Source organism: Hylobates moloch, unplaced genomic scaffold (genome assembly GCF_009828535.3).
Source record: "Hylobates moloch isolate HMO894 unplaced genomic scaffold, HMol_V3 SCAFFOLD_9, whole genome shotgun sequence".
Taxonomy (NCBI): Eukaryota; Metazoa; Chordata; class Mammalia; order Primates; family Hylobatidae; genus Hylobates; species Hylobates moloch.
In genome coordinates, this window is record NW_026652284.1 from 60583050 (window position 1) to 60599023 (window position 15974).

The window sequence follows — 15974 nt, forward strand, 5'->3', positions numbered from 1 at the left end:
AAACCTAGTCTCAAAAAAACTTAAAAATTAAAACATTTTAACAACTAGGTTTAAAAGTTTTATAATGGCTGGGCATGGTGGCTCACACCTGTAATCCCAATACTTTCAGAGGCTGGGGTGGATCACTTGAGTCCAGGGGTTGGAGGCTTTGAGCCCAGCCATATCTTTTTCTTTTTTTTTTTGGAATTAACAGTCTTTACTGGGCTCAGACCAGGAGTCCGTGGGTCTTGAGGACCTCTGTGTATTTGTCAATCTTCTTCTCCACGTTCTTCTCAGCCTGTTTCCGTAGCCTCGTGAGCTATTTCTTCTTCCGGTAGTGGATCTAGGCCTTTTCCTTCCTCTTCTCCAGGGTAGCTGTCACTGCCTGGTACTTCCAGCCAACCTCATGCGCCAGGCGCCCCAGATAGGCAAACTTTCTTGTCGGCTTCAGACGCACGACCTTGAGGGCAGCAGGAACCACCATCCACTTTTTCTTGTCGTAGAGCAGTGGGATGCTGTCAAATACCTGGAGGTGGTCCAGGGCGGTCTGGCCCCGCTTGGTCTTGTGGGGCAGCATGCCCCGCACGGTCCACTGGAAGATGCAGCTGGGGGTCCGGAAGTGTTAGGAGCCTCGCAAAGGGTTGGTGTTCATCTGCTTGCAGAAGAAAGCCAGGTTCTTCAACTTATTTCTGTAGAAATTGCCAGAAATGTTGATGCCCTCGCAGCGTACGACCACCACCTTCCAGCCCAACATTACCTGCTTAGCCACGATGGCCGCCAGGCGGCCCAGGAGATGCCTCGACCATCGAGGACCGGGACCTGCACCACCGCCATCTTCGGCAGCCGCCTGGGAAAGCACATCTTTTTATTTTTCTAATCGTTAACAAATAAGGAAAGTGCCACAGGCACTGTTACTAGTAACAATAGCTAATACTTCTATGACATGTGTTGTCACTTAAAAATAGTATTAAGGCAAAAAATTAGCCGGGCGTGGTGGCGGGCGCCTGTAGTCCCAGCTACTTGGGAGGCTGAGGCAGGAGAACGGCGTGAGTCGGCAAGGCAGAGCTTGCAGAGAGCTGTTATCGCGCCACTGCACTCCAGCCTGGGCGACAAAGCAAGACTCTGTCTCAAAAAAAAAAAAATAATAATAATATTAAGGGCTGGGCCCAGTGGCTCATGTCTGTAATGCCAGCACTTTGGGAGGTTGAGGTAGGTGGATCACCTGAGGTCAGGATTTCGAGACCAGTCTGGCCAACATGGTGAAATCCCGTCTCTACTAAAAATACAAAATTGGGCCAGGTGCGGTGGCTCATGCCTGTAATCCCAGCACTTTGGGAAGAGGAGGCAGGCGGATCGCCTGAGGTTAGGAGTTCGAGACCTGCCTGGCCAACATGGTGAAACCCCATCTCTACTAAAAATGCAAAAACTAGCCAGGCATGGTGGCAGTCTCCTGTAATCCCAGCTACTTGGGAGGCCAAGGCAGGAGAATCGCTTGAACCCAGGAGGCAGAAGTTGCAGTGAGCCGAGATCACACCACTGCACTCCAGCCTGAGCAACAGAGTGAGACTCCGTCTCAAAAAAAAAATTAGTCGGGCGTGATGGCACATGCCTGTAATCCCAAGTACTTGGGAGGCTGAGGCGGGAGAATCGCTTGAATCCGGGAGGTGGAGGTTGCGGTGAGCCGAGATCGTCCCAATGCACTCCAGCCTGGGCAACAAGAGCGAAACTCCGTCTCAAAAATATATATATAGTATTAAGTTATTTAATTGTTCCAACAATTTCATGAAGGAGGAATTCTTATCCTCATTTTATAGAAGAGGAATCTGAGCTCCAGAGAAGGTATGTAATTTGCCCCAAATCATACACATAGTAACTAGCTGAGCTAAGATACATACTCAGTCTGTCTCCAGAGCTTGTATACTTTACCAAAATGCTAAATCAACCCAGCAAGTGACTTTTTTGCACACTATCTGTATTCTTTTAAGTTAATATTTTTCTGTTAAGTGGTGTGGTAAAGGATCTTGTTTTTCTTTTAGTAAATTTAAAGAAAAAATTAGGCTGGGCCGGGTAGCTCAGGCCAGATGGGGTGGCTCAGGCCAGATATGGTGGCTCATGCCTGTAATCCCAACACTTTGGAAGGCTGAGGTGGGAGGACTGCTGAAAGCCAGGAGTTTGAGACCAGCCTGGGCAATAGGTTGAGACCCCGTCTCTACAAAAATCAACATATATATGTATATAATACATATGTTGTTCAGGCTGGTCACGAAGTCCTGGACTCAAGTGAACCTCCTTCTTTAGCCTCCCGAGTAGCTGGGATTATAGGCATGCCTCCATGCCCAGCTATGTAAGAGATCTTAGAAAGCACGGGAGCAGAGCCAGGGCCCTAGCCTTGGAGGCTCAAGTGTTTGCCATTCGCCCATGCTGCCTCCCTGCACTTGGGTACTTCCTCAGTTTGGACACTGCCACCCTTTGGCATCTGCAGATAGGGGAGTCCCCAGGATGATTCCTACAGGTAGCAATTGTGCTTCCAGGGAATTGTATCCCATTCTTTTGCCTCTCTGCATCACTCACCAAATCATATCCCTAACATTTTTTTTTTAATTTCTTTTTAGAGACAGGATCCAGCTCTGTTGCCCAGGCTGGAGTGCAGTGGAGTGATCACAGCCCACTGCAGTCTTGAACTCCTCTGCTCAAGCAATCCTCCAGCCTCAGCCTCCAGAATAGCTAGGACTACAGATGTGTACCACCATGCCCAGCTAATTAAAACTTTTTTTTTTTTTGGAGATACAGGGTCTCGTTATGTTGCTCTGACTGATCTCAAAATCCTGGCCTCAAGTGATCCTCCTGCCTTGGTTTCCCAAAGGGCTGGGATTACAGCCATGTGCCACCATGCCCAGCCCTGATCATGCCTTTACTAATACACCCAATTCTCAACTACCTGTCATGGCAGGAATATAATCTGATAAATTTAGCCAATGGTCTCCTCCTGGTACACCCAAATTTACTGAACCCTACTGTGGAGACCATATGTTAGACTCCATAAGAACATACACAGTATATATATAATAGCTGCTATCATCAAAAAGTACTATCATCAACTAATATTTACTAAATCTCTAAAAAGTTTCAGTGTAGACCAAATTTTACACATGTAATTGACCCCAATGCCCCCTTTGCCCCTCCTTCTGGGAACTTTTTTTCTTTAGTGTTATTATTGTTTTAATTTATTTGGAGAGACAGGGTCTCACTATGTTGCCCAGGCTGGCTTTGAACTCCTGAGCTCAAGTGATCCTCCCACCTCAGCCTGCCAAAATGCTCGGATTACAGGTGTGAGCTACTGAATCTAGCCTTCTTTTTTTTAAATGTCTTTTTTTCTGAAAAGAATGCTATCTTTTATTTTCCTTTATATATTTAATAAATGTATTGGGTGGTTTCTTGTCCAAAATGATTGTATTATGATAAAAAAGAAGAGAGCATTTATGTAGACTCAGGGATCTTGACTTCTAGGGTCCTCTTTGTTGCTTATTAGCTGAGTGACCTTCAGCAAGTGAGTTAAACTCTCTGAGCCTCTTTGCAAATCTGTAAAGGACAAATAATAATTGTATCCACATTGAGTTGTTGTGAAAATCAAATGAGAAAACAAAATGTGGCCGGGCACGGTGGCTCACGCCTGTAATCCCAGCACTTTGGGAGGCCGAGGCAGGCGGATCATGAGGTCAGCAGATCAAGACCATCCTGGCTAACACAGTGAAACCCCGTCTCTACTAAAAATACAAACAATTAGCCAGGCGAGGTGGCGGGCGCCTGTAGTCCCAGCTACTCAGGAGGCTGAGGCAGGAGAATGGCATGAACCCCGGGGGGCGGAGCCTGCAGTGAGCCAAGATCGCGCCACTGCACTCCAGCCTGGGCGACAGCAAGACTCTGTCTCAAAAAAAAAAAAAAAAGAGAAAACAAAATGCTTTGAAAATTCTAAACTTGGACAGGCACAGCGGCTCACACCTATAATCCCAGCACTTTGAAGGTCAAGATGAGAGGATCGCTTGAGCCCAGGAGTTTGAGACCAGCCTGGGCAACATAGTGAGACTCCATCTTAAAAAAGAAGAGGGAACATTCTAATCTTTTTGAGAGCTATAAAAGAAAGAACTTGGGGCTGGGCATGGTGGCTCACACCTTTAGTCCCAGCACTTTGAGAGGCCAAAGTGGGCAAATTGCTTGAACCCAGGAGTTTGAGACCAGCCTGGACAACATGGCAAAACCCTATCTCTACAAAAAAATACAAAAACAGGCCAGGCACGGTGGCTCACGCCTGTAATCCCAGCACTTTGGGAGGCCGAGGTGGGTGGATCACGAGGCCAGTAGTTCAAGACCAGCCTGGCCAATATGGTGAAACCCATCTCTATTAAAAATACAAAAATTAGCCAGGCATGGTGGCACGCATCTGTAGTCCCAGCTATTCAGGAGGATGAGGCAGGAGAATTGCTTGAACCTGGGAGGCAGAGGTTGCAGTGAGCTGAAATCACGCCACTGCACTCCAGCCTGGCTGACAGAACAAGACTCCATCTCAAAAAAAAAAAAAAAAAAAAAAAATTAGCCAGGCGTGGTGGCACTCACCTGTAGTCCCAGCTACTCAAGAGGCTGAGGTGGGAGGCTCACTTGAGCCTGGGAGGCTGAGGCTGCATGAGCCAAGATCACACTACTGCCCCTCTAGCCTGGCGACAGAGTGAGATCCTATAAGAAAGGGGCTGGGTGTGCTGGCTCATGCCTGTAATCCCAACACTTTGGAAGGCTGAGCCAGGAGGATTGCTTGAGCCTAGGAAGGAGTTCAAGACCATCCTGGGTGACATAGGGAGACCACGTCTCAAAAATAATAATAATTGGCTGAGCGCAGTGGCTCACACCTATAATCCCAGCACTTTGGGAGGTCAAGGCAGGTGGATCGCCTGAGGTCAGGACTTCGAGACCAGCCTGACCAACATGGAGAACCCCCCGTCTCTACTAAAAATACAAAATTAGCTTGGTGTGGTGGCACATGCCTATAATCCCAGCTACTTGGGCGGCTGAGGCAGAAGAATCGCTTGAACCTGGGAGGCAGAGGATGAGGTGAGCCAAGATCACGCCACTGCACTCCAGCCTGGGCAACACAGCGAGACTCCATCTCAAAAAAAAAAAAAAACACAATTAATTAATTAATTAGAGAAAGAGAGGGAAAAAAACGAATTTCAACTTCAGAGTCAAAAGGTCCGGATTCCTGGCTTCACTGAGCATGTGACAAAGAGTCAGTGATGACAAAGCCACATGGAGGAGCTGGAGGTTGGGGAGGCTAACATAGCTAAGAGGGCCTGGATCCTGACCCTAGGCCTGGCCCTGTGTTCATTCACATTCTTTCTTCAGCAAAATCACAAGTTAATACAAGTCATGGCCCTCCCTGAATAATCAAACCAAAATTGTCAAACGGTCAGATTTCAGAGATTTACACAGAGGAGGCCTTGACTGGCAGGAATAGAGTATTCTTGAAGACAGATATGATAATTCAATTGTCTCATTCATTCATCCCTCAGCCAACTTTCACTGACTGCAGTCTTAGCTGCTAGGCATTATTTCCGATGCTGGGGATACAAAAACAAGAGGGTTAATGGTGCTTCTAAAAATGTTTCCTGGTCGGGAGGAGACTTGAGGTTAGGGACACGGTTGGCAAATCCTGGCTGACAGGGTGGAGGAATCTTGTCTTGGGGAGGGCTGATAGAGATCAGGAATAAGGAAAGGGGAGGTCCTCAAGCATCCCTCAAAAAAGACCCAATTTCCGTCATTAAGAGTGTGTTATCTAGTGCAGGAGACAGAACTAGAAACCAAGAATGACAATAAGAATGTGATAGTTGTAGCCAGGCGCAGTGGCTCACACCTGTAATCCCAGCACTTTGGGAGGCCGAGGCGGGCAGATCACCTGAGGTTGGGAATTCGAGACTAGCCTGACCAACATGGAGAAACCCTGTCTCTACTAAAATTACAAAACTGGCTGGGAGTGGTTGTACATGCCTGTAATCCCAGCTGCTCGGGAGGTTGAGGCAGGAGAATCGCTTGAGCCTGGGAGGCAGAGGTTGCGGTGAGATGAGGTCGCGCCATTGCACTCTAGCCTGGGCAGCAAGAGCGAAACTCTGTCTCAAAAAAATAAAAAATAAAAAAGTGTGATAGTTGTATGAAGGAGATAGACACATAGTGATCTGAAAACACACAGGAAACATCAAATAGGAAGAGACGCCGAGATAGGGAAGAGCATTGCAGCCTAAGGGGAAACGCGGAAATGCATGATTTGTTAGAAGTTAGTCTATGCATTCAGTATTCCTCTTTCTTGCTTTCAACAACACCTCACTTTGCACAATACCCTACAGTTAACAGGTACTTTCACAGTCTGTGTTTCATTTGATTTCATGAAAATACAAATGAAAGATGATAATTCCCATGTTATAGATGAGGAAGTAGGCACAGAGAAGTGACCAAAGTCACATGTCTTATAAACAGCAGGTTGCAAATTACAGCATAGTTTTTCTGACTCAGTCAAAAGCACTTTTCTAGCATGACTAAGTGACTTAATGATCAATCTTATAAGAAGATTCTGATTTTAACCTTCAATAATCTGATTTCACCTCTTTTTTTTGTATTTGTTAACCCTCTGTTGCCCATCTTTTTTGTTCTAGAACGTAATAAGTATCTGGAGTCTGTGCCACTGTGATTTGAACAAGCAAGAACATGAAGTTACTTCTGTGACCCGAAGGCCTCATATTTTCAAAGATGCTATAATTATAGTCCAGCTGCGTTCTACCCTCAGGAAAGTCTTGCAGATTCCGCAACTGTCAAATGAGGGGCTTGGGCTACAATCACTCAGTGTTAACATTCTATGATTCATTTTTATAACCATCAGTGTGATTTAAAAGTGTACATTAAGCAGATGGACACGCACTGAAAAAAATATATGAACAATTATAAATAAAAAATGTTAGTAATTGGTATCTTTGGGTAATTGAGTAATATTTATCTTTTTTCTTCTTTTTGCTTAAGTATATACCTTTTCTTTTTTCCTCTATTTTTAACAGCATGGATAGCTTACATAATTTAGGTAACAAATATATAGTTCTAAATAATTCTGAAACTGTCAAAAATGTCAGTGCTCGGCAAAATCTAGCATAATTATAGCTAGATATTTTCCTTCTTTTTTTAAAAAAAATTTCAGTTCATTTATTTATTTAGAGATGCGCTCTCAGTATGTTACCCAGTCTGGAGTGCAGTGGCACAATCACAGATAACTGTAGCCTCCACCTCCAGGACTCAGGTGATCCTTCCACCACAGCCTCCTGAGTAGCTGGAACTCAAGGCTCATGCCACCATGCCCAGCTAATTTTTGTATTTGCTGTAGAGACAGTTTTTTGCCGTGTGATCTTCCCGCCTCAGCCTCCCAAAGTGTTAAGATTTCAGGCATGAGCCAGTGCACCTGGCTGAATTTTTGACAATCTATGTTAATTCACTCAGTTTTTATATATAGCCAAAAACACTACTTGGCTGATTATCATCAGAAGATACTCTGATTTCTAAGTTATTCCCCATCTTTATGACATGACTATGCCAAGGTGCATCAAACCCAGATTTTTCCTCAAAGGGCTTATAGTTTAGTGGAGTTTAGTTTTATCAGGTTGGTAGTGGTTAGGTTTTGAAGGTAAAAATTGTGTCAAGTCACAATGATCCCTGAAAATACTTCAATCACCTCCAAATATAGTATATATGGGCAGATCATCACATGGAGTGATTTGTTTGCATCATTGCTTGGGAGCATCATTGTCATTCATTACATTAAGTAATGAGTAATAAAATTTTTCCTTTATTCTTTCTCTCCCTCTTCTTATTTATTCCTTATAATCCACATAAGTTCACACTGCACATATGTAATAGCATCCATTTTTTGAGGTGGAGTCTCGCTCTGTTGCCCAGGCTGGAGTGCAGCGGCGCAGTCTCAGCTCACTGCAACTTCTGCCTCCAGATTCAATTGGTCCTCTTGCCTCAGCCTCCCCAGTAGGTGAGATTACAGGCGCGCACCACAATGCCCAGCTAATTTTTATATTTTTAGTACAGAGGGGGTTTTACCTTGTTGGTCAGGCTGGTCTCGAACTGCTGACGTTAAGTGATCCGCCTGCCTTGGCCTCCCAAAGTGCTGGGATTACAGGTGTGAGCCACTGCACCTGGCCTCAATATCATTTTAAGAGGGTACTATTTATTCACAAATAACCACGAAATAAGACAAGAGTTGTAAAAAAAAAAAAAAAAAAAAAAAAAAAAAGACTAACAGCTGAGGTAGATTGGGAAAAATGGAAAAGATTAGGAAAAAGCTGATGTGTCACCTGGGCTTGTATTCACTGAAATGTATTTATTTGTTGTTTGTTTTTGAGACAGGGTCTCACTGTCTCCCAGGCTAGAGTGCAGAGGCACGATCACGGCTCACTGCAGCCTCAACCTCCTGGACCCAGGCAATCCTCCAGCCTCAGCCTCCCAAGTAGCTGAGACTACAAGTGCATGCCACCATGCTTGGCTAATTTTTTGTATTTTTTGTAGAGATGGGGTCTTGCCACGCTGCCCCAGCTAGTCTCTAACTTCTGGGCTCAAGCAATCCTCCCACCTTGGCCCCACAAAGTGCAAAGATTACAGACGTGAGCCACTGCACCTGGCCTAATCCTTAAAACACATCTGAGAGGTTAGTACTATGATCTATGGTTTTTAAATGAATAATTGAAGCTCAGAGAGGTTGAAGTAATTTGCACCAACCTAGAAAGCTAGGAGGGTTCAGGAAAAAGACCATCAGTGCCTGACATCAGAGTCTGGATTTTCTTTGGACAGTGGAGGAACTGCTGAAGCCTTCTGAGCAGAGGCATGGTGTGATCAAAGTTGTGCTTTTTTTTTTTCTTCTGGAGACAGGGTCTCTGTCACCCAGGCTGGAATGCAGTAGTATGGTCTCAGCTCACTGCAACTTCCACCTCCCAGGTTCAAGCCATTCTGGTGCCTTAGCCTCCTGTGTAGCTGAGACTACAGGTGTGCGCCACCATGCCCAGCTAATTTTTGTATTTTTAGTGGAGATGGGGGGGGGGGGTTTTCACCATGTTGACCAAGCTGGTCTCGAACTCCTGACCTCAGGTGATCTGCCCACCGCTGCCCAAAGTGCTGGGATTACAGGCGTGAGCGACTGTGCCTGACCCAAAGTTGTGCTTTATCTGAGGTGGGAAAGAAAAAACGCAGTTAAATCAGCTTGGAAGGTATTGCATTAGTGTACAGCAGAGGTGATGACACTGTGCATAACTCATTAGCACAGATGCTGCGGGAATGGGGAAGGATAACTCAATGCACAGTTAACAACTCACTGGGCATGGGAGGAGGTTGGGAGGGGATATTACCAATTTTTTTATCTTTTAAAATTCCGAGTGCATAGAATAATGTAACAAATGAACTTGTGTCTACTCTGAGGCTTGATTTATACTGAGAAACTTTGTAGCTTATAAATTCAAAATACTTAATATTCCTGTATCAAAGACACAAGCCAAATATAGATGAAAGCAAACATTGAGCCAGGAGTGGTGGCTCACACCTGTAATCCCAGTACTTTGGGAGGCCAAGGCGGGTGGATCACCAGAGGTCAGGAGTTCGAGGCCAGCCTGGCCAACATGGTGAAACCCTGTCTCTACTAAAAATACAAAAATTAGCTGGATGTGGTGGCACGCATTTGAGGTCCCAGCTATTTGGAAGGCTGAGGCAGGAGAATCACTTGAACCCAGGAGGCAGAGGTTGCAGTGAGCTGAGATTGTGCCACTGCACTCCAGCCTGGGCCACAGAGTGAGACTCTGTCTCAAAAACAAAACAAAACAAAAGAAAAACAAAGCAAAGGACACGGAATCATTGTTTCTTTTTTTACATGCTATAAGACAGTTAATCTAACTTATTATCTAAGTTATGATTAATCCCTATGTCTCATCAATGACGGTCTCTATTTTCGTGTATTCAACTTTGGGCCACTTCATTTGGGGCTACCCGCAAAGCTGTGTCTTTCTTTTTTTTTTTTTTGTTTTTTGAGATGGAGTCTCACTCTGTCGCCCAGGCTAGAGTGCAGTGGCACGATCTTGGCTCATTGCAACCTCTGCCTCCAGGGTTCAAGCGTTTCTCCTGCCTCAGCCTCCTGAGTACCTGGGATTACAGTAGCAGTCCACCATGCCCGGCTAACTTTTGTATTTTTAGTGGAGATGAGGTTTCACCATGTTAGTCAGGCTGGTCTCGAGCTCCTGACCTCATGATCCTCCTGCCCCAGCTTCCCAAGGTGCTGGGATTACAGGTGTGAGCCACTGTGCCTGGCCAGCTGTGTCTTTTATACACTTGTTGCATAAGATGATTTTGAGAGATTATGGGATGGTAGTCTTGCCTGCCAGCTGCTACTCCTGGGGGAAAGAGCTAGGTCTCCTTTCTGCCTAGCCCAGAAAAACTGTGCTGCCAAGTTAAAGGGTTAGCACTTTGCTGTTACTAGTGTAGACCAGCAGCAGCAGCCTTGGCATCACCTGAGAGCTAGTTAGAAAGCAGGCCAGGCAGGCAAGGTGGCTCACACCCTAATTCCAGCACTTTGAGAGGCCAAGGTGGGAGGATTGCTTCATCCCAAGTTTGAGACCAGCCTGGGCAACATAGTGAGACCTCGTCTCTATTTAAAAAAAACACACCAAGGCCGGGCGAGGTGGCTCATGCCTGTAATCCCAGCACTTTGGGAGGCTGAGGTGGGTGGATCACGAGGTCAGGAGATCGAGGCCATCCTGGCTAACATGGTGAAACCCCCATCTCTACTAAAAATACAAAAAATTAGCCGGGTGTGGTGGCAGGCGCCTGTAGTCCCAGCTACTTGGGAGGCTGAGGCAGGAGGATGGCGTGAACCCGGGAGGCAGAGCTTGCAGTGAGCTGAGATCACGCCACCACCCTCCAGCCTGGGTGACAGAGTGAGACTGTGTCTCAAAAAAACACAAAAAACAAAAAACAAAAAAAACCCCACACTGACCAGGCACAGTGACTCATACCTGTAATCCCAGCACTCTGGGAGGCTTAGGTGGGCGGATCATCTGAGGTCAGGAGTTTGATACCAGCCTGGCCAACATGGCAAAACCCCGTCTCTACTAAAAATACAAAAATTAGCTGGGCCCGGTGGCGCACCCCTGTAACCCCAGCTACTCAGGAGGCTGAGACAGGAGAAATGCTTGAACCCAGGAGGCGGAGGTTGCAGTGAGCCAAGATCGCGCCACTGCACTGCAGCCTGGATGACAAGAGTGAAACTCCATCACACACACACACACACACACACACACACTAGCTGGGTGTGGTGGCATGTGCCTGTAGTCCCAGCTACTTGCAAGGCACAGGTGGCAGAATCCCTTAAGCCCAGGAGGTCGAGGCTGCAGTGAACCATGATCATGCCTCTGCACTTGAGCCTGGGTGACAGAGCAAGACCCTCTCAAAAAAAAACAAAAAGAAAAAGAAAAAAAAAAAGAAAAGCAGACAACTGGGCAGGATGTGCATTTTAAACAAGACCCCCAGGTGATTCCTGTGCATATTAAAGTTTGAGAAGCACTGGGCTAGCACGTGGATTGGGGATTTGCTCCTCTTTCAGAGAAAGCCCAGGTTCTGCAGGAGAACCATGAATACTGATTAATTGCTATGGAGTTCCTCAGGATTTCAAAGGAGATATCAGGCCCTGAAGTTACCTTTTTATAAAAGGCCTAGAGTAGGACAAAGAAAGGTTTATAGTCTTATGTGCATTTAACTGAGGGTATTGAAAACAAAACAAAACAGTGCTCATGGAGCACGTGCCCTGGGCCCCCGGCAAGTCGCCTCAGAACTTTGCCTCTGAAAAAACCTGTTGAAAGATTATGTGAATGAGTTTAAAGCTTTCTTTGACTTTTGGACAATACACGTCTTGAGGAGTTGAAAAACTCTCATTGGTGAAAAATAAAGGGGGGGGGCAGGGGATGGGGGTTGGAGACTAGTTGTTTTTCTTTTTTTTTTTTTTTTAATTTTGAGACGGGGCTCACTCTGTCACCCAGGCCAGGGTACGGTGGCATGACTGTGGCTCATTGCAGCTTCCACCTCCTGGGCTCAAGCAATCCTCCCACCTCCTGGGCTCAAGCAATCCTCCCTCCTCAGCCTCCTGAGTAGCTCCCAAATACAAGTGCGCTCCACCACACCCAGCTAATTTTAATTAATTAATTTATTTATTTGAGACAAAGTTTCGCTCTTGTCACCCAGGATGGAGTGCAATGGCGCGATCTCGGTTCACTGCAACCTTCGATTCCTGGGTTCAAGTGATTCTCCTGCCTCAGCCTACCGAGGAGCTGGGATTACAGGCGCCCACCACCACGTCTGTCTAATTTTTTGTATTTTCAGTAGAGACAGGTTTCACCACATTGGCCAGGCTGGTCTCAAACTCCTGACCGCTGGTGATCCACTCACTTCGGCTGGGATTACAGGCATGAGCCACCTCATCGAGCCTAATTTTTAAAATTCTTGATGGAGATGGGATCTCTTTATCTTGCCCAAGCTGTTCTTTTCTATTTAAACACAGCACTTAATATCTGGTTCTTTGACCTTCTCCATAGACCTGGAATATTCTGATACAGGATGCCACATTTCACATCCTGACACTATGCCTGGAACCACCTTGGACAAGCTACACCAGCAGTATAGGCCTGGATTCCTCCTCCCGCAAATATACAAGAATGCCTGCCTCAAGGTTGCAGTGAGCCGAGATCGCACCTGGGCAACAAGAGTGAAACTCCGTCTCAAAAAAAAAAAAAAAAAAAATGCCTGCATCACAGGGTTGCTCAGGGTCATATGCTTGAACATATACAAAGTACTTAGAACAGGGCCTGGTACATTCATTTGTTTATAAAACAATTCCATGCCTCTTGTCACCACAAGGCTCAGCATGGACTGGCCCCTCCTGTCTGCCGCCTTGTCCCCTGCAGGGTTGCTCCCCCTGGGACCAATGCTCCCTGCTTACTGGCCTTCCTCTGTCCCTTAAGCATCCAAGTTCGTTTCCATCTTCAGGCCTTGCACCAGCCTGGTTTTTCAGCCTGACACCCTCTTCCTAGATCTTTGCATTGGAGTCTTTCCTGGCATTCCAAGGCTTTCTGAGGAAAGTATCCACTGTGACCTCCAGGCACTCTAGCTATGGCTCTTTTACTATTATTAACACTTACTACGAACTGAAATTATCTTACGTTTACTTGTGTGCATATTTACTCTCTGACTCCCCTCCATGAGGATGTCAGCAAGGCAAGATCTTGTTCACCACTATTTCCCCACTGCCTCCAACAGGGTCTTGCCATGCTGGGCCAGGGCTCAGAGAACATTTGCCGAATGAAAGTGTGGGTGAGTGAGTGGAACAAGGAATGTCCCAGGAAAAAACACTTGAAGAGGGAAGCCTGAAGGGAAAGTCAGTGTTGGCTGTATTCGTCTTAGGTAGGGCACAAGGGACAAATGCAAGAGCCTGGGCAAGTGGACCTTGGAAGCCCATCCCTGGATGCCTTCATCCCCTGCACCAAGCAGCCATGGCGCCACTAATTTTGCACTGAAGATGTCTATGTTTCACTTGTCTGTCTTCCCCAAGGGACTTCCTGCTCCTTGAGAAAGAAGCCTGGTCCTACCTGACTTTTATCAATGCCTAACACCAATCAGGCAGGCATGTAATAGATGCTCAATAAAAGAGTTCGGTGAATTAACAAATATAAACAAACATATATACATGCTATTATATTTCAAGTTAATACTAATAAAGTAACTGATGCTTGTCTTTGGAAAATATTGGACCTTTAGTAAATTAAAGTTTGCTTCAGCTTTATTTTGGGTGTCTCTAAAGTCAGGTATGGAAATGTGTCAGGCGTACTTTGGTCCTTGGTGGCACAGAGAACAGGGAGAAACTGGGGCCAGGCGGGGGTGGGGGAGACCAGGGAACAAAGTCAGAGGCGGCCGAGGCTGTGCTTCCTTATTTCTAGAAAAGGGGATCCAGAAAGGCAGGTATGTGGTGAGGGACACCTGGGATTTCCCCGAAGGGGCTGGGAGCGTCACCCCACCCCGCCCTGCCTTTGTGTTCCGCGTATCAGTAACAGGCCCAGCGGGGACTCATCTGGGTGCCCCGGGTGAGGTCAGGAGGGGAGGGGACTGAAGGAGGGCTGGGGAGTCAGCAAACACTCTTGCAGGACCTTTACATAGATAAATGAGGGTGGGAAGAGGGGAGAAAAACCCCCCCAGGGAGAACAGAGGGAGGCTCCGCCAAACTGCACTCAGGTGACCCCTGAGAGTGCAAAAGCCTTTCATCAAGCCCCACCTGAAGGCCAATTGTTCTGCAATCCACAGGGTGGTTTTGGCTCTAGGCTTATCTAAATCCAGTCTTGGGGGGTGGGAGGGAATGGGGTTTCTTTCTTTAAAGGGAGAGGACAAACAAAACTGCTCACATAACAAAAGCTTTCTTTCTTACTGATATTTAAATTCTTCAAAAATTTATCTGCCTCCAAAAGTAAGGGAGAAATTTGATTTTGCTTTGAAAAACACTTCTTTCCCCGGCCCCATCCATCATAGTACCCACACACCTCCCTTTTAAAACTGCTGTTATATTCCTGACTTCTGTTGGAAATAACAATTCTTTTTGTGTGTGTATGTGTGCGTGTGTGTTTCCTGGAATAGCAATTCTAATGAAAACGCGCCTGGAATCTTTTTTCCAAGCAAGCACACACTACATGCCAGAGACAGACACAGAGATACAGGCAGTTTAATAGGATTAGGGAGTTTTACGTTATACCTAAACTAAGACTAGAAAAAAGACCAATGGCTGAACCTAAGGAATATGCTGTTCTACATTGAGGAGTGTCTTAGGATAAGTTACAACCTCTTTAAGCCTCAGTTTCCTCATTTGAAAAGTGGTGATGTAATAATACCTGCCTCATTTGCTTGTGAGGATTGAGATCGTGTGTGGGAAGGCTTTGGGAGAATATTTGGCCCATAATTTGTTTTCTTCCATTTTTTTTTTTCTTTTTTCAGTTGAGATGGTGTCTGTGTTGCCAGGGCTGGTCTCAAACTCCCAGACTCAAGGGCTCCTCCCACCTTGGCCTCCCAACATGCTGGTATTACAGGCATGAGTCACCATGCCTGGCATGGCCCATTATTAACGCACATTAGAACTTGGATATCATGAGAGATGTATTATTGAAAAGCACTCAAATTCATTTCCACTCCACAGATATCACATTAGACTTTAGGATATAAGGAGCCTTCTGGGAACTTGGCCTGGAGGTGAAGACAGACCAATAGACAGAGAAGTGTGATGCAGTGAACAAAGTGTGGCACCCCAGGGGCTGTGGGAAGTGGCAGGGAAGCACAAGCTGGGTTTCTTTGTGTTCTAATCTTAATGTAGCAAATGGAAGGGACCATCTTTTTTTTGTTGTTTTTTTTTTTTGAAACAGAGTTTCACTCTTGTTGCCCAGGCTGGAGTGCAATGGCCCGACCTCAGCTCACTGCAACCTCTGCCTCCGGGGTTCAAGCACTTCTCCTGCCTTAGCATCCTGAGTAGCTGGGATTACAGGCATGTGCCACCATGCTCGGCTAATTTTGTATTTTTAGTGGAGACAGGGTTTCTCCATGTTGGTCAGGCTGGTCTCGAACTCCCGACCTCAGGGGATCTGCCCGCTTGAGCCTCCCAGAGTGCTGAGATTACAGGCGTGAGCCACCGTGCCTGGCCAGGGGCCATCTTTTAAGGTAGTCTATGCTATATATATGTATTATATATATATTACATATATACATATATTATACATATATATCATATATACATATATGATATATTATAAAATAAATAAAAATAAATTTTAAAAAGATATATATCATATGTGTATATGATATTATGTATGATATATATCTTTTTAAAGCTTATTTTTATTTTATTT

The 15974-nt window shown here is 45.8% G+C and overlaps 1 pseudogene; it reads right to left on the reverse strand.

The window, feature by feature from the left end:
- Positions 1-205: 205 nt before the first annotated feature.
- LOC116812660 (large ribosomal subunit protein uL13-like) lies at positions 206-813 on the reverse strand (annotated as a pseudogene).
- Positions 814-15974: the final 15161 nt, after the last annotated feature.